This window comes from Protopterus annectens, chromosome 13.part0 (genome assembly GCF_019279795.1).
Source record: "Protopterus annectens isolate FY-2018-M chromosome 13.part0, PAN1.0, whole genome shotgun sequence".
In the NCBI taxonomy this organism is placed as follows: domain Eukaryota; kingdom Metazoa; phylum Chordata; order Ceratodontiformes; family Protopteridae; genus Protopterus; species Protopterus annectens.
The window spans coordinates 1291519062-1291544647 of NC_056747.1; positions in this window are offsets into that span (position 1 = coordinate 1291519062).

Sequence of the window (25586 nt, forward strand, 5' to 3'; positions counted from 1 at the left end):
GGGTGAGCAATACCTATGTTTCTAAATTATATCATTTTGCATTGCTTACTTTGCTTTAGTTTTTTGCATGTTTCAGATTGTGTATGGCCACCATTGTAACAATGATTTTTATTTGTATATGAAAACATTTCCTCTTCTTGTTTGGTCCATTGTTAAGTAGAAGATACAGCATACAATCCGTTTCAAAGAATGCTGGGAAATCAACATGCTCACCGACATGTAGCTCTATTAAAGGGCTTCAGTTATGCTCTTCTTTTGTTCTTCGGTTTAACTACAGCCTGGTACACATTAAATTTGAGATGCATGTCCCAGGGCAATGAACGACAGCACCTGTCATGAAATATGTATATCAAGAGATATATCTGTTAATAGATCTAGAAATATACCTCATCTCTCTCTCCCCCCCCCCCTCTCTCTCTCTCTCTCTCTCTCTATATATATATATATATATATATATATTGGAAACCTGAATGGCCTGACTCAGTCTTCCCACCACTGATGAACTTTCTCTAAAACACACAGCAATATGAAGACACTGTGATTTTCATATACACGGAACGAACACGTACAACATATTGCTAAAGAATATAAATAATTCAAGGGTCTGTTATAAGAGCTCGAGTCGCATTCATTCAAAATCAACTGTTTCAAAGCCAGGGACTCAAGAATCTTGTAGCTCGACTAGCCTGCCACTGCCACAGCTTACGTGAACACATCATTCAAGTTCAAGTGAAGTACTTATGGCAGCTGTGGTGAGGGAGTGGGAGGAGGTTGGAGTGTGGATTTAGGGCAGCGATGGGGAAGAGAGTTTTAGACTTAGGGAATGGGAGGGGAATTTTAGGTTTAGGGAAAAGTAGAATTTTAGGATTAGGGAGTGAGAAGTGGGACTTGTGGTTAGGGAGCAGGGGGGTTAGGGTTAGAGAGTGGGAAGTGGGACTTAACGTTAATGAGCGGTGGGGTAGAGTTAGGGAGTGAGAAGTGGGACTTATGGTTAAGGAGTATGGGGGTTAGGGTTAGGGAGTGAGAAGTGGGACCTATGGTTAGGGAGCAGGAGGGTTAGGGTAAGAGAGTGGGAAGTGGGACTTAACGTTAGGGAGTGGTGGGGTAGGGTTAGGGAGTGAGAAGTGGGACTTATGGCTAGGGAGCAGGAGGGGTTAGGGTAGGGAGTGAGAAGTGGAACTTATGGTTAGGGAGCAGGAGGGGTTAGGGTTAGGGAGTGAGAAGTGGGACTTATGGTTAGGGAGCAGGAGGTGTTAGGGTTAGGGAGTGAGAAGTGGGACTTATGGTTAGGGAGCAGGACAGGTTAGGGTTAGGGAGTGAAAAGTGGGACTTATGGTTAGGGAGCAGGAGGGGTTAGGATTAGGGAGTGAGAAGTGGGACTTATGGCTAGGGAGCAGGAGGGGTTAAGATTAGAGAGTGAGAAGTGGGACTTATGGTTGGGGAGCAGGGGGTTAAGGTTAGAGTGTGGGAAGTGGGACTTAATGTTAGGAAGCGGTGTGGTAGGGTTAGGGAGTGAGAAGTGGGACTTATGGTTAGGAAGTGAGAAGTGGGACTTATGGTTAGGGAGTATGGGGGTTAGAGTTAGGGAGTGAGAAGTGGGACTTATGGTTAGGGAGCAGGGGGCTTAGGATTAGGGAGTGAGAAGTGGGACTTATGGTTAGGGAGCAGGAGGGGTTAAGATTAGGGAGTGAGAAGTGGGACTTATGGTTAGGGAGCAGGGGGTTAAGGTTAGAGTGTGGGAAGTGGGACTTAATGTTAGGGAGCGGTGGGGTAGGGTTAGGGAGTGAGAAGTGGGACTTATGGTTAGGGAGTGGGGGTTAGGGTTAGGGAGTGAGAAGTGGGACTTATGGTTAGGGAGTGGGGGTTAGGGTTAGGGAGTGAGAAGTGGGACTTATGGTTAGGGAGTAGGAGGGGTTAGGATTAGGGAGTGAGAAGTGGGACTTAATATTAGGGAGTGGTGGGGTAGGGTTAGGGAGTGAGAAGTGGGACTTAATGTTAGGGAGTGGTGGGGTAGGGTTAGGGAGTGAGAAGTGGGACTTATGGTTAGGGAGCAGGAGGGGTTAGGATTAGGGAGTGAGAAGTGGGACTTATGGCTAGGGAGCAGGAGGGGTTAAGATTAGGGAGTGAGAAGTGGGACTTATGGTTAGGGAGCAGGGGGTTAAGGTTAGAGTGTGGGAAGTGGGACTTAATGTTAGGGAGTGGTGTGGTAGGGTTAGGGAGTGAGAAGTGGGACTTATGGTTAGGGAGCAGGAGGGGTTAGGATTAGGGAGTGAGAAGTGGGACTTATGGCTAGGGAGCAGGAGGGGTTAAGATTAGGGAGTGAGAAGTGCGACTTATGGTTAGGGAGCAGGGGGTTAAGGTTAGAGTGTGGGAAGTGGGACTTAATGTTAGGGAGCGGTGGGGTAGGGTTAGGAAGTGAGAAGTGGGACTTATGGTTAGGGAGTGAGAAGTGGGACTTATGGTTAGGGAGTATGGGGGTTAGAGTTAGGGAGTGAGAAGTGGGACTTATGGTTAGGGAGCAGGGGGCTTAGGATTAGGGAGTGAGAAGTGGGACTTATGGTTAGGGAGTGGGGGTTAGGGTTAGGGAGTGAGAAGTGGGACTTATGGTTAGGGAGTGGGGGTTAGGGTTAGGGAGTGAGAAGTGGGACTTATGGTTAGGGAGTGGGGGTTAGGGTTAGGGATTGAGAAGTGGGACTTATGGTTAGGGAGTGGGTTAGGGTTAGGGTTAGGGTTAGGGAGTGAGAAGTGTGACTTATGGTTAGGGAGCGGTGGGGTAGGGTTAGGGAGTGAGAAGTGGGACTTATGGTTAGGGAGTGGGGGTTAGGGTTAGGGAGTGAGAAGTGGGACTTATGGTTAGGGAGTATGGGGGTTAGGGAGTGAGAAGTGGGACTTATGGTTATGGAGTGGTGGGGTAGGGTTACAGAGTGAGAAGTGGGACTTATGGTTAGGGGTGGGGGTTAGAGTTAGAGAGTGAAAAGGACATTTTAGAATTAACATTTGAGTAGGTAGGAGCTTAGCAGTTATGAGAGATCGAGTTGGTGGGAGTCAGATTACTTGCCTATTCGTGCAGGTAACAGTGAGCAAGTGTGTCAAAAGCATGTGGCACACAAGAGGTTGTAGTAGTCTCATAATTCAAAGGCACAGACCTTTCCCAGTAACACTGTGCATCTAGTGCCTTATGTGCTTCTGTCCAGTTAAATATGCAGCATTCATTAGACAGCTTGTATGCACCAAGCTGGACAGTTACTAAACAATAAGTTCTAGTCCCATGAAGTAAAATTGTGGGAATTATAGCCTTCACTTTTAACTGCAATATCCAGTCATTACTGCCATGTCATTATATTTTTACTGCATTTGTATAAATGTAAAATTAAAAGTGATTCTAAGAACAAAACATTGAATAAAACCATCCAACAGATTACAAATGGTAAATATAAGAATAAACAGAAGTTAAAATGCAAAAGTATTCTGGCCTAAATAACAAAATTCATGCATATGCCATTTTTTGCAAAGGTTTTACAGTATTTTCTCAGAAAACGGATTTCAAAAAAATATAAATATGGTCACTTCCCAGAAATGTTCCTGCAATCTTACTATCAGTATTACAGACCCTTATGGTAGTACACCTGAGCAGGTGGTTCAGCAAATATTGCAGGTAGCCCCTCCCCCCATGTGTAGCCTCTCTTCCAAACCCAGAAAGTGTGGGCTTAGAAAAATACATGTTTAGTGAACCAGCCATTCTAAAAAGGCATATAACAAAATATATAACCAAAAACTTTATCAAATATGACAATTTTCTAAATTAAATTTGCGCACACCATATTGTACAAAATAAAAAATTGTTTTAAAAAGTCCATGTGGTGGCTTACATACTTTAATATGCAGTTACAGCATTCACTTTCATTTAGCTTGAATACAGAATTCACTGTTGCAGGGTCCTGACACAGCTGAAATTTGCTTAGAGCTTGTCCGGCCTACCCATTCTGGAAGCATGGTTAGCTATAGGTTTAAATTTTTCTTAACCTAAGCCTAAGTATGCTCTCCATATTATTGTACTTAACAGACAAATGACACTATTACAGAGAGCTGGGAAAAAGGATTTGTAGATTTATCTCCTTATATCATTACAAAGGACACCAGTAATAGCACATTCATGTGCATTTAGAATGGTGGTGCCTTTGATTCTGGGATTATGTTCTTGAATGATCATCTCCTGTTACTGACATTGTACATTTCTGAAGGCAAAAGTCTTGGTAAGAGAGTTAGCTTCTTGTGACTGGTATTGGAATTCTAAAATACCTTGGGCGTTTTATTTAAACAGTGGAGAAATCTGTACATTGTCATTTTTCTTTTGGCAAGAATATATTTTTTTTGTCAAAATGTACTTTACAACTTGGAATACAATATTTTTTGTGCTCAACAGCAGACTATTACTTCTGGCTACAGTGTGTTCAAAATGCCACACACACACACACACACACACACACACACACACACACACACACACACACACACACACACACACACACACACACACACACACACACACACACACACACACAATGTGTGTGTGTGTGTGTGTGTGTGTGTGTGTGTGTGTGTGTAGACATATACACATATATGTATAAAGAGATATAAATATATACAGTTCTAATCTGTGTGATTGAATGTATTTAATGTTGAAGTGAAAACACCAACAAAAAAAGTTTGAACAAACAATGTACCTAACACTTTAGTCGTAGGTGACTCTATAGTCCGGCACACTGATGTCCCTCTCACCAGGTTGAATAAGGAGAAAATTACAGTCTGTCGGGTGCCAGGATCTGCCACATAACGCATGCACTCAAGTCACTCCACAACAAGTACAAATATGACTCTGTCATTGTCCATGTTGGAGTGAATGACTTGAGACGTACCTCCCTGGACTACATGAAAAGAGACATGGAAGAGCTCTCGGATCATGTGGCACAGGCAGGTATGACCCTAGCCCTGAGTAGCATCCTGCCTTCGCCCAGAATGATACCACAATATAAGGATAAAATGATTGACTTCAACAATTGGCTAAGCTTATGGTGTCATTCAAAGGGGATCCAGTATCTGTCTGCCTGGGATGACATGATTGACAGACCACGATGCTTTGCCAGAAATGATCTGCACCTGTCGCCCCTGGGATTCAGGTTACTGGCTAAGGCTCTTGCCACCCCTATAGTGCCTTTTTTAGGCAAACTTCAAAGGACAAAACCACCACCGTAACAGGTACAAGCATGCAAAATCTGAAGGTAATGCTACTCAATGCTAGAAGTCTAAACCTCAAAATGCACTCTCTCGAGGCACTCCTAAAAATGGAGAACATCGATATCTGTGCAGTAACTGAGACTTGGTTCAAGGCTCCAGATAGCACCCCTGCAATACCAGGCTACAACTCTTACCACACTTTTCGGCCACCAAACCTGGACCGAAACACTAAAGATGGAGGAGTGTCAATATTCACCAAGGATATTCACACCACCAGGCTAGTTGTCCAACACAATGTGCCTGAAATTCTCCAAGTGCAACTAACACTAGGTAAGACTGCAATCCAAATTGTAGCTTGCTACAGATCCCCCACCATACCCCAAGATTCTCACTACACCTTTCTAAACATACTGGAAAATATTAAGATAGAACCAAATACCGTAATACTGGGTGATTTTAACTACCCTGCCATTAACTGGGAAAACTACTCATGTCCCAACACCTTTGCGCAACGGTTCTTGGAATTCATAAATTCCAGTGCCCTGGATCAACTAATCCATAGTCCCACCAGGGGCTCTAATATCCTAGACCTGGTCATTACCGACATGGGAAATCAATGCTCCATACCTATTGTCACCCCCTCGTTAGTCAGGTCTGACCATAAGCTAATCACCCTTAACATCCACATCCCACCCCCACCCCCCAGTAAAGAAACCACCATAAAAAACTTCTCCAAAGCCAACTTCATGCTACTCAAGTCAGAAGTGACAAACTTCATGACACCCATGCAGACGGGAACTGAAAGTTCAACTGCTGAATCCTACACTAAGGCACTGTACGAGCACATGCACTCATGCATGAATCGTGCCATCCCAAATAGAACCAAAATGCTCTCATCCAAAAAAGGAAGCCAATCTGGTGGTCCCCTGCCATAAACAAACTTTACAACAAAAGGAAGAAACTTTTGCAGAAAAGAGGAAAATCCCAGGATGCAAAAAACTCCCTTACTAGCCTCAGTAAGAAACTGAGATGCCTCATAAAATCCTCCAAAGCTAGTTATGAAAATAAAATTGCCAAAGATTCCAAAGACAACCACAAAGCATTCTATAACTATGTCAAGAATCTAAATGGCAATGCTCAGATCTGCTCTGAGCTAAAACAGAATGGCATTAAATATACTGATCTGAAGGATATTGCCAATATCCTGGCAGATCGATTCAGTGCCAACTTCACCCCCCTCTCACCGCCTAAATGGCCCATCTCAATACCGGAGGATTGCCAAATTCCAATAATAACGGCCACACAGGTACAAAACGCACTCTCTAAAGCCAAGAATACAGCATCCATGGGACCAGATGACATCCCGGGCTGTGTACTACATGAACTACAATATGAACTGGCATCTCACCTAAGTGTCATGTTTAATCATAGCCTCACCTCAGGTTTTGTGCCCACTGAGTGGCGCAGAGCTACAGTTATCCCAATCCACAAGGGGGGATCCACCTTGGATCCCGGAAACTACCGTCCCATCAGTCTGACAAGCCTTATCTGCAAGGCCATGGAGCGTATTATCATGGAACTTATAAACAAAGACATTGGCAACCTTAAAACTCTGGACCCCACCCAGTTTGGGTTTGAGAAGTGCCGATCTTGTCTCCTGAACCTGATTGACTTCTTTGAATCAGTCTCCAGAGCCATGGACAAGGGTAAGGTGGTCCACACAGCCTATCTAGACCTTGCCAAGGCCTTTGACACCATCCCCCACTCTGGAATCATAGATAAACTTACTAAGCTGGGCATTAATTCCTATGTCACCCAATGGGTTGCTAAATGGCTTACTGATAGAGCCCACACTGTAAAAGTAGCCGACTCCAAATCCAGCTCCAGACAAGTGACAAGTGGAGTACCTCAGGGTTCAGTCCTGGGGCCGCTCTTGTTTGGCATCTACTTCTCTGAAGTACAGGTCAACACTAAGGGACTCTGGCTAACAAAGTTTGCAGATGACTGCAAACTGGGAGCCATTATTGAATCCCCAAATGATGTGGATACTCTACAAAAGGGCCTTACAGAAACAGATGCTTGGTGCCAGAGCCATGGGCTCAAGCTCAATGCCAAGAAATGTATTGTTATCCCCTTTGGGAAAAACATGTATCCATGAATTACCATATAGGTGGCAGTACACTAAACACAGAAAGTGTGATAAGAGACTTAGGGACACAGGTGGACAGTGGTCTCACCTTCGATAACCACATCGCCACAACAGTCAGGAAATCCTTCTATGTGGCACACCTCATCACGAGGGGCTTTTCATCCAGAAAAAAGGAGTTCATTGTCCCACTGTACTCATCCCTCATTAGACCCATTATAGAATACAACGCCCCATTTGGTATGTACCTTTCAAGACATCTGCAACAACTGGAAAGGCCTCAGAAATACCTCACTAAAAGAATCACAGGCCTAAAGCAGATGCCCTATGCTGACCGCCTTAAAAAACTCCAGCTGTACTCTGTCACATATCGTCTGCTCAGAGGCGATCTCTGCTTAACATACAAGGCCATGTCAAACCCAGAGCTGTTGGACATGCTACACTTAAAGAAACCCCAATCTCTCAGAGCTACACGCTCCAGGGATCTAAACCTTGTCATCACAATAAACAAAACATGCTGGAGGGATAGGTTCCTGACGCAGAGACTCCCCAGACTCTGGAATAGATTGTCCATACATGTCAAGCAGAGTGCTCTTTGGACCTCTTCAAGAGGAACCTTGACGATTGGATGGGAGAAAGGAAATTCAACCCAGGGATCACGTCAGTCGCCCTGCTAGACAGGGGTCCAGGAAAGTAAATAATGTGGGAAGAAATAGCCAGGGAATTGTTATGGCTAGGCTTGTATAGGCCCTAGGGCTGATAGCCTAGTACCAACCTATGAACCTATGAACCAAACAGAATACCAAACGCAATAAATATTGAACTGAAAAATATTGAGGAAGGAAAACTATTTCCTCTCCCAGTATTAGCATTAACCCTACACACACACATACAACACTAGCCTCAAATTTGTCTGAATAGTGCCAGTGTTATGGGAAAGTTTTTATTAAGTTAAGGTGTAGGGTTAGGGGGTGGAGAAGGGGCAGTATTATGGGGGGCAGCCATGGTTTCTCATCAAATCTAACAAAATTACCCTAAACATGCTATATTTATGCTACTAACTAAAAATTAAAATAAAAGGTTACACACTGCTCATATAAACACCGTCAAAGTCAACCCCAATACACCCTACCCCACCTAAAACAAACCCAAGCCTAGTTTTATTCTTAGTTTAAAAGAAAAAAATGTACAAAAATGGAGTGCATTATAATTCACTTTAAAATAAAAATGTGACTTTGCAGGCTGCACAATCACACACACACACACACACACACACACACACACACACACACACACACACACACACACACACACACACACACACACATACACACACACACACACACACCAAAACAGCATCAAAGTCAGCCTACTTGAAGAAAAATTAATTCATATTAGAAATAAACAAACAAATAAAATAGTTGCCAACAATTGGAAAATTGTATTATAGGCATAATGTGCCCAGTTTTAATCATCATCATCATCATCATCAGCCCCCTTTTTCCCATTTTTCTACAGGGGGTTGGGGTATCGTGTTACCTGTTGCCAACTCTCTCGATTCACTGCCACACTCCTGCCTTCTTCAACACTCATGCCTGACTGTCACACATCTTCTTTCACACAATCCATCCACCTCTTTGCTGGACATCCTCGTTTCCTCTTACTTTCTTCCTATCTGTCCCAAATCTTCCTCACCAAATTGTCTGTGTCAATATTACCAGATCGAATGTTTAGGTTATCGAACACCTAAACATTGAACTGGTAATATTGAAACTAAAAACTGCGAACGGCATAGGGAAAGACTTCCGTTGTCCACAAAAAAAAAAAAAAACAAACAACTTTAAGCTCAAACAAAGTGGGGGGCTTCACCCCCACACCCCCCTAACTAAATATACCAACTCTGAGATCGCTCTACAGTAGGCAAAATCGAGCTAATGGCCAATCGGCCATTGGCATTTTTTTGCTTTCGATATTACCAGTTTGATGTTTAGGTGTTCGATAACCTAAACATTCGATCTGGTAATATAGATCCGATTGTCTTCTGCTTTTCTACATGTGTCCAAACCACCATAATCTGTTCTCTTTGATCTTTTCTGCAATTGGAGCTACTTTGGCTTCTGCTCTTATGTCTTCATTTCTTCATCTGTCCCACAGTGTGCATCCTACCACACTTCTCAGGAACTTCATTTCCATCGCCTCTAGCTTCTTCAACTGTTCTGCCTTTACTACCCAGGTTTCTGCACCATACAGTAGTACTAGTCGCACCAATGTCTTATACACCTTACTTAGTACTAGTCACACCACTGTCTTGTACACCTTACTTAGTACTAGTCACACCACTGTCTTGTACACCTTACTTAGTACTAGTTGCACCACTGTCTTGTACACCTTACTTAGTACTAGTCACACCACTGTCTTGTACACCTTACTTAGTACTAGTCACACCACTGTCTTGTAGATCTTACTTAGTACTAGTCACACCACTGTTTCTACACCCTACTTAGTACTAGTTGCACCACTGTCTTGTACACTTTACTTAATACTAGTCGCATCACTGCCTTGTACAGCTTACTTAGTACTTGTCACACCACTGTCTTGTACACCTTACTTTTTACTAGTCGCACCACTGTCTAGTACACCTTAATTAGTACTAGTCGCACCACTGTCTTGTACACCTTACTTAGTACTAGTCACACCACTGTCTTGTACACCTTACTTAGTACTAGTCACACCACTGTCTAGTACACCTTACTTAGTACTAGTCGCACCACTGTCTTGTACACCTTACTTAGTACTAGTCACACCACTGTCTTGTAAACCTTACTTAGTACTAGTCGCACCACTGTCTTGTACACCTTACTTAGTACTCGTCGCACCACTGTTTTGTACACTTTGCTTAGTACTAGTCGCACCACTGTTTTGTACACCTTACGTAGTACTAGTCATACCACGGTCTTGTACACCTTACTTAGTACTAGTTGCACCACTGTCTTGTACACCTTACTTAGTACTAGTCACACCACTGTCTTGTACATCTTACTTAGTACTAGTCCCACCACTGTCTTGTACACCTTACTTAGTACTAGCCACACCACTGTCTTATACACCTTACTTAGTACTAGTCACACCACTGCCTTGTATACCTTACTTAGTACTAGTCGCACCACTGTGTTATACACCTTACTTAGTACTAGTCACACCACTGTCTTATGCACCTTACTTAGTACTAGTCACACTACTGTCTTGTACACCTTACTTAGTACTAGTCACACCACTGTCTTGTACACTTTACATAGTACTAGTTGCACCACTGTCTTGTACACCTTATTTAGTACTAGTCGCACCACTGTCTTGTACAACTTACTTAGTACTAGTCACACCACTGTCTTATACACCTTACTTAGTACTAGTCACACCACTGTCTTATACACCTTACTTAGTACTAGTCACACCACTGTCTTGTACACCTTACTTAGCACTAGTCACACCACTGTCTTATACACCTTACTTAGTACTAGTCTCACCACTGTCTTATACACTTTACTTAGTACTAGTCGCACCACTGTGTTGTACACCTTACTTAGTACTAGTCGCACCACTGTCTTGTACACCTTACTTAATACTAGTCACACCACTGTCTTGTACACCTTACTTAGTACTAGTCACACCACTGTCTTGTACACCTTACTTAGTACTAGTTGCACCACTGCCTTATACACCTTACTTAGTACTAGTCACACCACTGTCTTAGACACCCTACTTAGTACTAGTCACAGCACTGTCTTGTACACCTTACTTAGTACTACTAGTCACAGCACTGTCTTGTACACCTTACTTAGTACTAGTCGCACCACTGTCTTGTACACTTTACTTAGTACTAGTTGCACCACTGTCTTATACACCTTACTTAGTACTAGTCACACCACTGTCTTATACACCTTACTTAGTACTAGTCACACCACTGTCTTATACACCTTACTTAGTACTAGTCACACCACTGTCTTGTACACCTTACTTAGCACTAGTCACACCACTGTCTTATACACCTTACTTAGTACTAGTCTCACCACTGTCTTATACACTTTACTTAGTACTAGTCGCACCACTGTGTTGTACACCTTACTTAGTACTAGTCGCACCACTGTCTTGTACACCTTACTTAATACTAGTCACACCACTGTCTTGTACACCTTACTTAGTACTAGTCACACCACTGTCTTGTACACCTTACTTAGTACTAGTTGCACCACTGCCTTATACACCTTACTTAGTACTAGTCACACCACTGTCTTAGACACCCTACTTAGTACTAGTCACAGCACTGTCTTGTACACCTTACTTAGTACTACTAGTCACAGCACTGTCTTGTACACCTTACTTAGTACTAGTCGCACCACTGTCTTGTACACTTTACTTAGTACTAGTTGCACCACTGTCTTATACACCTTACTTAGTACTAGTCGCACCACTGTCTTGTACATCTTACTTAGTACTAGTCGCACCATTGTCTTGTACACCTTACTTAGTACTAGTCACACCACTGTCTTGTACACCTTACTTAGTACTAGTTTCATCACTGTCTTATACACCCTACTTAGTACTAGTCACACCACTGTCTTGTACACCTTACTTAGTACTAGTCTCACCACTGTCTTATACACCTTACTTAGTACTAGTCACACCACTGTCTTGTACACCTTACTTAGTACTAGTCGCACCACTGTCTTGTACACCTTACTTAGTACTAGTTGCACCACTGTCTTATACACCTTACTTAGTACTAGTCGCACCACTGTCTTGTACATCTTACTTAGTACTAGTCGCACCATTGTCTTGTACACCTTACTTAGTACTAGTCACACCACTGTCTTATACACCTTACTTAGTACTAGTCACACCACTGTCTTGTACACCTTACTTAGCACTAGTCACACCACTGTCTTATACACCTTACTTAGTACTAGTCTCACCAGTGTCTTATACACTTTACTTAGTACTAGTCGCACCACTGTGTTGTACACCTTACTTAGTACTAGTCGCACCACTGTCTTGTACACCTTACTTAATACTAGTCACACCACTGTCTTGTACACCTTACTTAGTACTAGTCACACCACTGTCTTGTACACCTTACTTAGTACTAGTTTCATCACTGTCTTATACACCTTACTTAATACTAGTCACACCACTGTCTTGTACACCTTACTTAGTACTAGTCGCACCACTGTCTTGTACACCTTACTTAGTACTAGTCGCACCACTGTCTTGTACACCTTACTTAGTACTAGTCACACCACTGTCTTAGACACCCTACTTAGTACTAGTCACAGCACTGTCTTGTACACCTTACTTAGTACTAGTCACACCACTGTCTTGTACACCTTACTTAGTACTAGTCACAGCACTGTCTTGTACACCTTACTTAGCACTAGTCACACCACTGTCTTGCACACCTTACTTAGTACTAGTCGCACCACTGTCTTGTACACCTTACTTAGTACTAGTCGCACCACTGTCTTGTACACCTTACTTAGCACTAGTCACACCACTGTCTTGCACACCTTACTTAGTACTAGTCGCACCACTGTCTTGTACACCTTACTTAGTACTAGTCGCACCACTGTCTTATACATCTTACTTAGTACTAGTCGCACCACTGTCTTAAACACCTTACTTAGTACTAGTCGCACCACTGTCTTGTACACCTTACTTAGTACTAGTCGCACCACTGTCTTGTACACCTTACTTAGTACTAGTCGCACCACTGTCTTGTACACCTTACTTAGTACTAGTCGCACCACTGTCTTGTACACCTTACTTAGTACTAGTCGCACCACTGTCTTGTACACCTTACTTAGCACTAGTCACACCACTGTCTTGCACACCTTACTTAGTACTAGTCGCACCACTGTCTTGTACACCTTACTTAGTACTAGTCGCACCACTGTCTTGTACACCTTACTTAGCACTAGTCACACCACTGTCTTGCACACCTTACTTAGTACTAGTCGCACCACTGTCTTGTACACCTTACTTAGTACTAGTCGCACCACTGTCTTGTACACCTTACTTAGTACTAGTCGTACCACTGTCTTGTACACCTTACTTAGTACTAGGGTGTAGCAATGGGGGCCACATGTACCCCTATATATGCCAATCTTGTCCTGTATGCTTGGGAAAAGAAACATATTTTCACCAGTGTCTTCAAGGAAGATTGGTTTTCATATTTTCATTACTTGGATGATATTTTTATCGCATGGAAGCACGATCAGACAAGGGCAGAGGAATTTGTCAATTACATTAATAGCATCTCCCCTTTTCTTAAGTTTACTTCACAACATTTAGTGAAAAAAATCAATTATTTGGATGTTCTTATTTCGAAGAACAAAGAAAGGGGAAGTTTTACAGCAACCATCTTTAGATAAAATACTTTTTCTAATAATTATTTAGATTTTTGTAGTTGTCACCCATTTCATCGCAAGAAGAACATTTTTAAAGGTCAATTGATCAGAGCAGCAAGAATTTGCTCCAATTTGGAGACATTCTTGAAAGAAGTTGATTTTATCACCATTATGTTTAAGAACAGACGATATCCAGAAAATCTACTTCAGGACATTACTCATAGTTCCAATAATATCCCCCATGGTACTAGATTCAATTTAAGTATGATCATTCCTTATGGTGATGGAGAAAAGATTCTAAAGAATATTATTAAGAAAAATTGGAACATCTTTAAGGGAAATATGGATATATTCAACTTACTGGGACGGAGTCCCCAATTTGTGTACAAAACAGGAAAAAACAGAAAATTTTATATTGAGCACAACATCCCACAAAGGCCCATTGAGACAAAGGGAACATTCAGATGTGGAGCATGTAAACAGTGTGCATTTATTCTAGACAGTGACCACGTACAAGTGGGAGGTAGAACTAGACCAGTAAAACTAAAGAAAGGGAATTGTAATACTAAAGGTCTTGCATGTACTAGTGTTTGTCAGTTCTGTAATTGTTACTATATGGGTAAAACAGAAAGACTATTCAAACTTAGAATTTATGAACATTTGTATGCTATTTCTAGATGCAACAGCAATAACACCCTGTTTAAACACACACTTTCAAGTCAAGGTTTCACTAATTTCAAGTTTGGTATCTTGGAAGTTGTACCCACCAGTCCCAGGGGTGGGTGGTGGGAATTAAAATTGAATTTAAGAGAGTTATACTGGATATTTAGACTTAATACTACCATGGCTCCAGGTTTTAACGATTATGTTTGTCTCTTATCAGTACTGAAAAACAAAGCTTTGAAATTATGAATTCCTTACGGTTTTATTTCAACACACAATTTTTAATTGTTTAATTACAATTTAATGTCTGTAATTATATTAATTGATAGATTAGGGAGTGTTTTGTATATTTAATGGTGACTTTTTCTCCTCTCATTCAGTTCTGATGATGTCCCAGAGCATAGATGAAGGGATGAAAGTGCTAAGCTCTTTGTTTCAATAAATTAAGTTTTACGGATTTATCACAGACTAAGTGTGTAGCTTATTGTGAAGTAATGTACGAGCACTTTCTTATATTTTCTGAGTACTAGCTAGTTTTAGCTAGAACTAGCCAGTTTTTTTTTGTTTCAGCACTCAAAACTGTTTACTTATACTCAACACTTGCTCAGAAGTCGTTGTAAGCATTAAATAAACTACAAATTACTACAGCACTTGACTTTCCTCACTTGTCAAGAGGAAAACAGTTCTTAATACTTAAATTAATAAGCACCTATCCAGGCATGTTCGTGGGTCAGCTCCTGGTGTTTTCTCCTGTCCACTTGATGAATCTGGGCATCTTGGGGCAATGTAGCAATTGCCTCATGTACACTGACAACCCTCTCCTCCTACCACCCAACACTACAACCTGTGAGAGATGCACTTATATAGTCAAACTGGAAGCCAAGCTCTCTCCTGCCAAGACTGGACTAGACAGTCAAGAGGAGAAGGTTAACACCTGCACCACACCACACACAGCACATAGTCCTTCAAAACCCACACTACCAAAACCCACACATAGAAACACAAAGCACACACCCACATTCATGGAGGCTCTCAATAAAAATCTGCCCAAGCAACTGAGACCTCTCAAGCTGAAACACAGACAACCACCACCCCCAACACTACCCAAATGACACATAGCCCACAAAATCAGTGTGCCACTCAGCCTCAGCCCATAAGGCAAAACAACGTCCCCAACACACTAGTCATATTTGACTCAATAGTCAGACACACTGATGTCCCACTCACCAGGTTAAACAAGGAGAAAGTTACTGTCAGCTGCCTATCGGGTGCCAGGATCCACCACATAACACATGCACTCAGGTCACTCCACAACAAGTACAAATACGGCAAGGGTCAAATGCTAAATTCACCACCATAACAGGTACAAGCAAGCAAACTCTGAGGGTAATGCTACTCAATACTAGAAGTCTAAACCTCAAAATGCACTCACCTGACGCACTTCTTAAAATGGAGAACATCGACATCTGCGCAGTGACAGAGACCTGGTTCAAGGCTCCAGAGAGCACCCCTGAATTACCAGGCTATAATTCATGCCACACCTTTCGACCACCTAACCTGGACCGAAACACTAAAGGCAAAAGCATGTCCATATACATTAAGGATATCCACACCTTCAGACTAGTTGGTCAACATAATGCATCCAAATGATCCAAGTGCAACCAACACTGGGCAAGATTGCAATCCAGGTTGTGGCTTGTTACAGGTCCCCCACCATGCCCCAGGATTCCCACTCTACATTTCTTAAGATACTGGAAAATAGTAAGGTACAACCCAATACCTTAATTATGGGTGATTTCAACTACCCCACCATCAACTAGGAAAACTACTCATGTACCAACACATTTGGGCAAAGTTTTCTGGAATTCATAAATTCCAGTGCATTGGATCACCTTGTCCACACCCCCACCAGGGGCAGCAATATCTTGGACCTGGTCATTACCAATATGTGTAACTGGTGTTCCACACCAGACGTCAACTCCTCACTGGTCAGATCTGACCACAAGCTAATCACCCTAGACATCCATATCCCACCCCCACCCCATTAAGGAAACCACCGTCACAAACTACTCCAAAGCCAACTTCATGCTTCTTAAGACATTAGTGGGAAACTTCACGACACCCATGCAGATGGAAAATAGAGGTATGACTGCTGAATCTTACACAAATGCACTTTATAAGCACTTACACGAGTGCATGGATCATGCCATCCCCAACAGAACCAAGATGCTATCCTCCAAAAAAAAGGAAGCCAATCTGGTGGTCCCCTGCCATAAACAAACTCTACAACAGAAGGAGGAAGCTGTTGCAAAAAAGAGTACAATCCCAAGATTGGAGGAACTCCCTGGTCAGCCTCAGCAGGAAGCTGAGATCCCTCATAAAATCCTCCAAAGCCAGTTATGAAACTAAAATCACCACTGATTCCAAAGGCAACCACAAAGCATTCTACAGCTATGTCAAGAATCTCAATGGCAACACCTAGATCTGCTCTGAGCTACAGCACAATGGCACTAAATATACAGAACTAACCAATATTGCCAACATCCTGGCAGATAGGTTCAGTGCTAACTTTACCCCCCTCTCACCCTTCAAAGGGCCCATCTTAACACCGGAAGAATGCAAAGCCCCTGTAATCATGGATGAACATGTAAAGACTGCACTCTCCAAAAGCCAAGAACACAGCATCCATGGAACCAGACAACATCCCAGGCTGCGTACTGCACGAACTACAGAATGAGCTGGCACTTCACCAAGTACCATGTTCAATCATAGCCTCACCTCAGGCTATGTGCCTACTGAATGGCACACAGCGACAGTTATCCCACGCCACAAAGTGGGTGCCACCATGTACCCCGGAAACTACTGCCCCCTTAGCCTGATGAGCCTGATCTGCAAGGCCATGGAATGTATCATCTTAGAGCTTATAAACAAAGACATAGGTAACCTCCAAACCCTAGACCCCAATCAGTATGGGTTTGTAAAAGGTAGATCACGTCTACTAAACCTGACTGACTTCTTTGAAGAAGTCACTAGAGCCGTAGACAAGGGCAAGGTAGAGCACACAGCCTATCTTGACCTCTTCAAGGCTTTCAATACCATCCCCCACTCTGAAATTATAGATAAACTCACTAAACTGGGCATAAGTCCCTATATCACAAGATGGGTAGCCAACTGGCTCATTGACAGAACCCACACAGTAAAAGTAGCCGAAACCAAGTCCGACTTCAGACCAGTGATGAGTGGAGTATACAGGGTTCAGTCCTGGGTCCTCTCCTGTTCAGCATCTACTTCTCTGAAGTGCAGACCAACACAGAAGGTCTTTGGCTAACAAAATTCGCAGATGACTTCAAACTGGGAGCCATAATAGAGTCACCTAATGATGTAGACATTCTACAAAAGGGCCTCACAGAGACAGATGCTTGGTGTCAAAGTCATGGCCTCAATCTCAATGCCAAGAAGTGCATTGTCATCCCCTTTGGGAAAAACTCAGTACCCATGAACTGCCACATAGGTGGTAATATACTTAACACTAAAAGTGTGATAAGAGACCTCGGGACACAGGTGGACAGTAGTCTCTCTTTTTATAACCACATTGCCACAGTAGTCAGGAACCCCTTATACGTGGCACACCTCATCACAAAAGGGTTCTCCTCTAGAAAAAAGAGGTCATTGTTCCTCTCTACTCATCCCTCATCAGACCCATTATAGAGTACAATGCCCTATTTGGCATGTATCTCACAAGACACCTACAACAATTGTAAAGGCCACAGAAATACTTCACTAAGAGGATTACTGGCCTCAAACAAATGCCATACACAGGCAGTCTCAAAAAACACCAGCTCTACTTCATCACATATCAGCTACTCAGAGGCGATCTCTGCCTAACATACAAAGCTATGTCAAACCCAGAGCTGTTGGACATGCTAAACTTAAAGAAATCCCAATCTCTCTGAGCCACTCGCTGTAGGGACCTAAACCTTGTCACCACAATAAACAGGACATGCTGGAGGGATAGATTCCTGTCCCAGAGACTTCCCATACTCGGAACAAACTACCCATTCATGTCAAGCAAAGCTCCTCATTGGCCCTCTTTAAGAAAAATCTTGATGACTGGAATGGGATAATTGAAAATTCACCCCAGGGATCACTTCTGTGGCACTGCTTGACAGGGGCACAGAAAAATAATTTTCTTGTGTGGCGAAAGCCAGGGAACCTTTTTGGCAAGGCTTATATAGGTCCCAGGGCCGATAGCCTAATACCTACCTATGAACCTATGAACACACCAAACAAATGAGTAAACTAACAGGCAGACATATAAATAAATAAATAACAGTCTACTATAAAGATTTTTCTAGACATAATAACAAACAGAAGAAACAAACTTCATGCCTGGAAGTTTTGCACAAATGATTAAGCTAGGTTCTCCTTTCTGAGCTTCATCTTGTTTTTCATGGTTTGATTCCTTTAGGCTCCATTTGTCTGGTTTGTGATGCTTAATGAGTTACTTATCCAGGTGGTGCTACCAGGTCACCTCCCAAAACGAGGCTTGTGCTTAGAGAGTTTACCTTGTTAACAAATTAATAAAAATAGCCAATCAATAACTGTGTTATAAAGTTATATCAATGCAGTAATTAATATGCACATTATTATTTTTTCTTTAAATAAAATATACAGATTGCTACATTTTATTACTCTCAATGTCTGTTATGCCTGAGAAGCAACTGGTACACGCTTAATAAAGTTATGCTAAAAGAAATGGTGTCATGTTTGGGGCAACAAAAATTACTGCAGTATATGAATGGGACTATTTTTTAATCAAAACAAGCCAGCACACACACACACACACACACACACACACACACACACACACACACACACACACACACACACACACACACACAAAAGCAATGCACAACAGGATAATATCAACACACCAACACATAAAGCTAGTCTCTAACTAAGCAATAATGCCCTCCAGGATGGGAGCAACAAAAATCATGAGCACTCGGTGTGTGGAAAGAGCCTCTGCCTGTAGCTTTGGACCTCACAACACCCCTATCAGGCATTATTGATTGCATATGTATACAAAAATGCATATACATATATGATTATTGATTGTAGCCTTTAGCAGAAAGCTAATAAAATGTTAATTAAGATTAAAACAAATGATCTGTAAAATAGCTTTAAGAATGTTCTGCCATTTTTACTAATAGACTAGAAAAAAACTAATCATCTGACCTAGGAACAGTACGATCCACATACAAAATATGTTGCACTGATGTCCTGTTAACCTACATTAAGATAGTTACGTAGGGTAGCAGCATACATATAGACTATGTTAAAGGTCATTAGATGAGCCATTCTTGTATTTCATGATTAAAAAGATGTCATCTGTTTTGTTGGATACGAAGAGAATGACAGAAAGGTTTTGTTTGGGGATGTAAAGTCCCCAAGCTGAACATCTAGAAATGTCATCTGGCACAAAATAGTGACTAAAGCTTAGATGATGACGATGACGTCAGTGCAGGACAACAGATCATGTAAGGTCAGTGAGTGGTGAACACTGATAAGGTGAACATCATGCGTGTCATACAATATGGTGGTGAGCTCTGTGCAGTTTTTTTTTTTGGGGGGGGGGTGGCTCCATTCCTTCATATGATCTGAAAGGAAGACCCATGATGGTTGGGCAAGTAAACATTTCTACCTGCATTCCTCCTAGAATTCTGAAAAATAAAACAGACCTCATAAAAATGAGCTTTTGGTGAATTCTAATTACTGCTAGATTAATGTTGGCTACATAATTAGCAAGAATCTAAGGTATCTATACACAAGATTCAGCTTTCATGCATTATCTATAGATTCTATCTTTAAGACTATAGCTTTGTTTTTTTTTTCAGGTTTAATGATTAATTTTCAATAAATCAGTGACTGAGCAGGTTAATGATGTCTTATAACAAAAAGTATCTGACACAGATCTCTGGTCAGGAGCAAAAGCGTAACATCTCTGTGCACCACAGCATGTCGCTGGCTTTACAGTTATAGCACATGAGATGTTTAAACATTAAAAACAACACAGTGTATGAAAGTATCCCTGAGTTCGGCACAGTCCCTATTAGCAACAGGGTAATGCCGAGTGGCATCCAGCCACAGTACCAGGCAGGGCACTCTGGTAGATGATAAATGCCCTGTTACAGACAACAGACAGACACATGCCCTATTCACAGGCAGAGCACATGCACGATGCCAGATGTTAAATGACCCAGTCACAGGCAATACACATACACTTGCCTCATTCACAGGCAGGGCACATGCACAATGCCAGATGTTAAATGCTCAGTCACAGACAGCATATCGACTCATGCCCCATTTACAGGGAGGGCACAGGCACAATGGTGGATGTTAAATAGCAGAGTCACAGGCAACAGATCAAAACATGCCCCATTCACAGGCACGACATATGCACAATAGCAAATGTTAAATGCCCCAGTCACAGACAACACACAAACACATGCCTCATTTATAGGCAGGGTACATGCATAACTCCAGATGTTAAATGTCTCAGCCACAGAAAACACACAGATACATCCCCCATTCATAGGGAGGGCACAGGCACAATGGCAAATGTTAAATGCTGCAATCACAGACAACCTGCAGACATGTGCCCCATTTATAGGCAGGGCAGATGCACCATGCCAGATGTTAAATGTCCCAGTCACAGAAAACGCAGAGATACATCCCCCATTCATAGACAGGGCACATCCAAAATGACAACTCTTAAATGCCCCAGTCACAGAAAACACACAGATACATGCCCCATTCATAGGCAGGGCATATGCACAATGCTGATAAAAAAATGTCCCAGTCACAGATAACACACAGACACATGCCATATTCATAGGCACAACACATGGCTACTGGCATCAGGCACTTACTCTAATTACAAGCAAGGAAGAACCACATGGCCCAGTCACAGACAGGGCACATATTCCACTGGAAGGAAGCCACATACCACACTTGCAATATGAAGAACCAAGTCTAGCCCCCGTGGCAACAGCAACATGCATCTGTTTGAAATGCATGCTAATCATGTGCCGTAGGGTCACAGGCGCTGACACGGAAAGTTGCTGGAATAATACCTATGTATTTCCTGAACTTCAGGGGTAATCGGGAGTGTTCTTTTACCTATGACATTCAAAAGCTCCAGAGTTAGTATATTTAGAATTGTGGGGGTACGGAGTTGTCCCTCCTACACAAATTGTTTTTTAACATGGATATTAGTGTAACACAGATGTCATTTATTTTGCTATTAATGCGTGATTTCTAAACAATGGTTAATCCACTGCATCAAAGTGCCATTAAAGACAAATTAGCGCAGTCACTATAGTGATGGAATAGATGTTACAGACTGCCGATTTACTTATAAAATGTCACACTTCAAGACTGTGTGAAATGGTGTTGCTTTGTAGCACATAATGTGTCAGTTAGTCAAAGGCCCTTTTTGTAGAGCTGTATCACTCATCTGCATTTTACTTTCAACACCTGTTAGGCACTTATTGCCACTCAGATGCAAATGATGATTGTGATGCATGGAGCTGTTTTAGAACTGAGACATATGCCACAAAATTGCATTATTTTTTATGTTTTAAACATGTCTGAATGAGCCTGTATGGAAATAGAAATGTGTGCCAGTTGTACGATGTTGTGTACATACATACATACAAATAATTCAAGCACTGGCATTAATGCCCTTCTAGCCTGCCAATATACCAAAACACTTGTTCCCATAATAAGTGTCCAGGTTGTTCTCAAACATATCTAAACTAGTACTTGCTTTAATGTAATTTGGTGATCTGTTCTGTGCATTGGCTGCTCTGTCAGAGAACCAATTAGTGCACTTCTCATTCCTATAGAACCTTCTACATGGGTTATCTGATGATTCTCTAGTACTTTTTGATAACCCAAACATTCCCAGAGGTAGTTGTCTCTAAATGCCCTATATACCTGAATAAGATCTCCTCTTAGATATCTGTAAGAGACACTGTACAAGTTCAGATATTTTAGTCTTTCATAATAACAAATGTTCACATCCATGGATGCCCTTGGTATATTTCTGCTGTACTCTTTCCAGGTTACTCATGCTTGTTTTCTTATAGGGTTTCCATTTTGTTATTCCATACTCAAGTTTGGGTCTAATGTAGCTAGCAAACAATGACTTCATTATTTTTGATTTCCTAGACTTTATAAATCTTTTTATACAACCTATACTTCTATAACTATCATTAACCAATTGGTTGACATGATTATAAAAACGTATAGCTGGATCTACCCGTATACCCATATCAATATATTCTAGTATGTTAACCTGAGGACATGTATACATGATGTGTCTTACCCATCCGCCTTTGCACAGAAAAGGCTGTGCTGGAAAGCAAAAATAATGAATTAGGAGCAGAAATTAAAGATTTCACTGTATCACATTATTCAGCTGTAACAAAAATGCAGTTTATATTTAGCTCTTTGTACACTTTTGACGCTGAACTTGTCATTGACATGCATGCTGTGTTTCTAACAATTCATACTGGGTAAAGAGCATTGTTCAGCACTGACTAAATAAATTATCGCCAATAAACTAAATAATATAGGTAGCCAGAGCCTTATCAAAGCAAGTGAGGGAAATGCATATGCAAAGCATTTTTCCTTTGACACAGACTTGCCTACAAAACGACTTTCTTTTTCTGCATTCTAGTTTTAGATGTAATCTCATTATCATAAGTGAAGCATGAATTCTACAAGGGTTGTGCTGCAGTCCAAACATACTTTTATTTTCACAAGCATTTGTTTACCTCATCCCAAAATCTAGTAAATATTTGAATTTCATTGCTTGCTCACTTTGCTTTCCATATTGTTTTGGAATCTGCAGAACATCATTTAAATAATTTTGCAGCTCAACCAGATGTCAGCTTTGTTGCATTACAACCATGACGACCTCATTTGTTAACTTATAACCAGATCTGCACAGCATCAGAATTGGATTGCTTGGCAGTACTGGGAAATTAGCAGAGGTAAATATAACTGGACCTTTTGCATGCATTAACATATTGACATGTTTGTATGCCTGAGGCAAGCCATTAATAAAAAACAAGGAAAATGCAAGAAAGCCAAGCAAAGGATCCTGGGGGACCCAACACAAAGTAAAAGACTTTTGGAAGTAGCACTGAGCTATTGAAAATGGCCATTTGGCATCTGTTTTACACTTCAATTAAACAACCTCAAAGGTTGTAATGTGCATCCCTTACCTCCAGTGTGAGCTGCCTTGTCGCCTTCTCCCTCTGATGTCACAAATACTAGCCAGAATGTTTAAAGCTCAAACGCTGACTAAAATATATACCTAGTTCTTATGTTGCTGAATGTGAGCTCCTAAAACTGCATGCATGTTTATAAAATTGTATGTTCACATGATCACGTGTGTGTGCATGTATGTGTATGTGTGGGAAGTTATGTCATATCATGTGTGCCCAAGTGTATGTGTGTGTGCGTGTGTGCGTGTGTGTGTGTGTGTGTGTGTGTGTGTGTGTGTGTGTGTGTGTGTGTGTGTGTGTGTGTGTGTGTGTGTGTATCTGCATCTTTCTCATTTCTTGAGCATTTGATGTGCCTAAAGCATGTCTGGCTCAAGAGAACATTGCCTGTATACTACCTTTATGTTGTTCTTTCTCAGTTATTGCTTTTGGAGACTTGCTAGGATTAGAAACAAGATCCTTTGTACAAAAACAATCAACAGTATGGTCAACTGCTATAAGATTGTCTAGAGCAGACATGGAATGCTCTTCTTATACTAAGAAAGAAAACCAGATTTGCTTTATGTAAACTGCATTTCTCACATGTGCCATGGATTAAGACACAGTTTAACATAGCATCATAAAAATTAACATAAGACAAGTTGCACCATGTCTGTCTATCATGCCTGTTTCCTGCAAACTGTGAATGCCTTGAATTACATCAAGTCTTTCATTTTACAACCTGCCTGTTGTTAGGTCTCCTCAATGGCTGCTTCACACATGACAACTTCTACAGTTTGCCTTATTTTTCTAGGGTTCAAAATTCTTCATTCACTACCCTTTCATTAAAAAGATGTGTTTTCCTTTTTTGTTTAGTTTATTCTCTTGAAAGCAGATTTATGCAAAGGACCTTTTTATGTGTCTCAGTTTTCACATTTGTTGGGTATTCACTCTGGAATGCAACACTCCTAACTTGTGTCTTGTCTCTTTTCCATGTCCGAGCACTTCTGTGGATGGGTAGAATTAGAATTGTGTCTCAATCCATCTTGTAAAAAGGTAACATTAGACTTTGCATTGTGCAGAGAAATATGCAGTTAAATGTCCCTTTCTCCACGTCTCTGTTTCATCAATGTTTAATCATTCATTAAAATCTGCATTTGCGCGGTTTTGCACCAGTATACAACTCCGCACAGCTCCTCGTGGTGTCCTGCAGAGTGATACAGGCAACAGAGAGACCCAAGAAAGACTTTTCCAGATTTGAGTATTTTTTCTCTGTTTTTTTGCTCCGACTGCCTTTTCCCGCCTAAAAAACGAATTTCTAACTGATCTGTGCTTCAAAAAGTTTAAATTGCATTTGCCTTCTGCTTTTTACAGTTTTTGCACTTGTTTTATATCAATTTAAGTCATTTTTGTATTGTATAACTGTTGTAGGCTACACACTAAAGTGCGCTAGCCTGTTTATAGCATTTACAGTATTTTCTGTGTGTTTTTCTGCTGTTTCCTGAAAAAACAAAAAAACAAAAAAAATATTCTCTTTTCCCACCTTTGCTGAACTAGATTAGTCCAGATTTCAGGTTTTGCTGAATTCTGGACTGTGGTATAGTTTCCTGTGTTGCCCATATCCTTACTTGGATAGGAGGAAGCTTCTCTGTTCACCAGTGAGAGTGGGGAGCTTTGAGCAGCATATCTGTCCCTGGAGGAGTGGTTTCAGTCCTGAAACTAGTAGCTTATTGGCCGCTCTGGGTCATTTCCTATCTCTTTCAGTTTCCCTGCTTTAGAACCTGCATTTGTGCGGTTTTGCATGATTTTGCGCATAGCGCAGCATCGGGCAGCGCTGCTTAAATGGGTATAAACTATTCCCGGCTC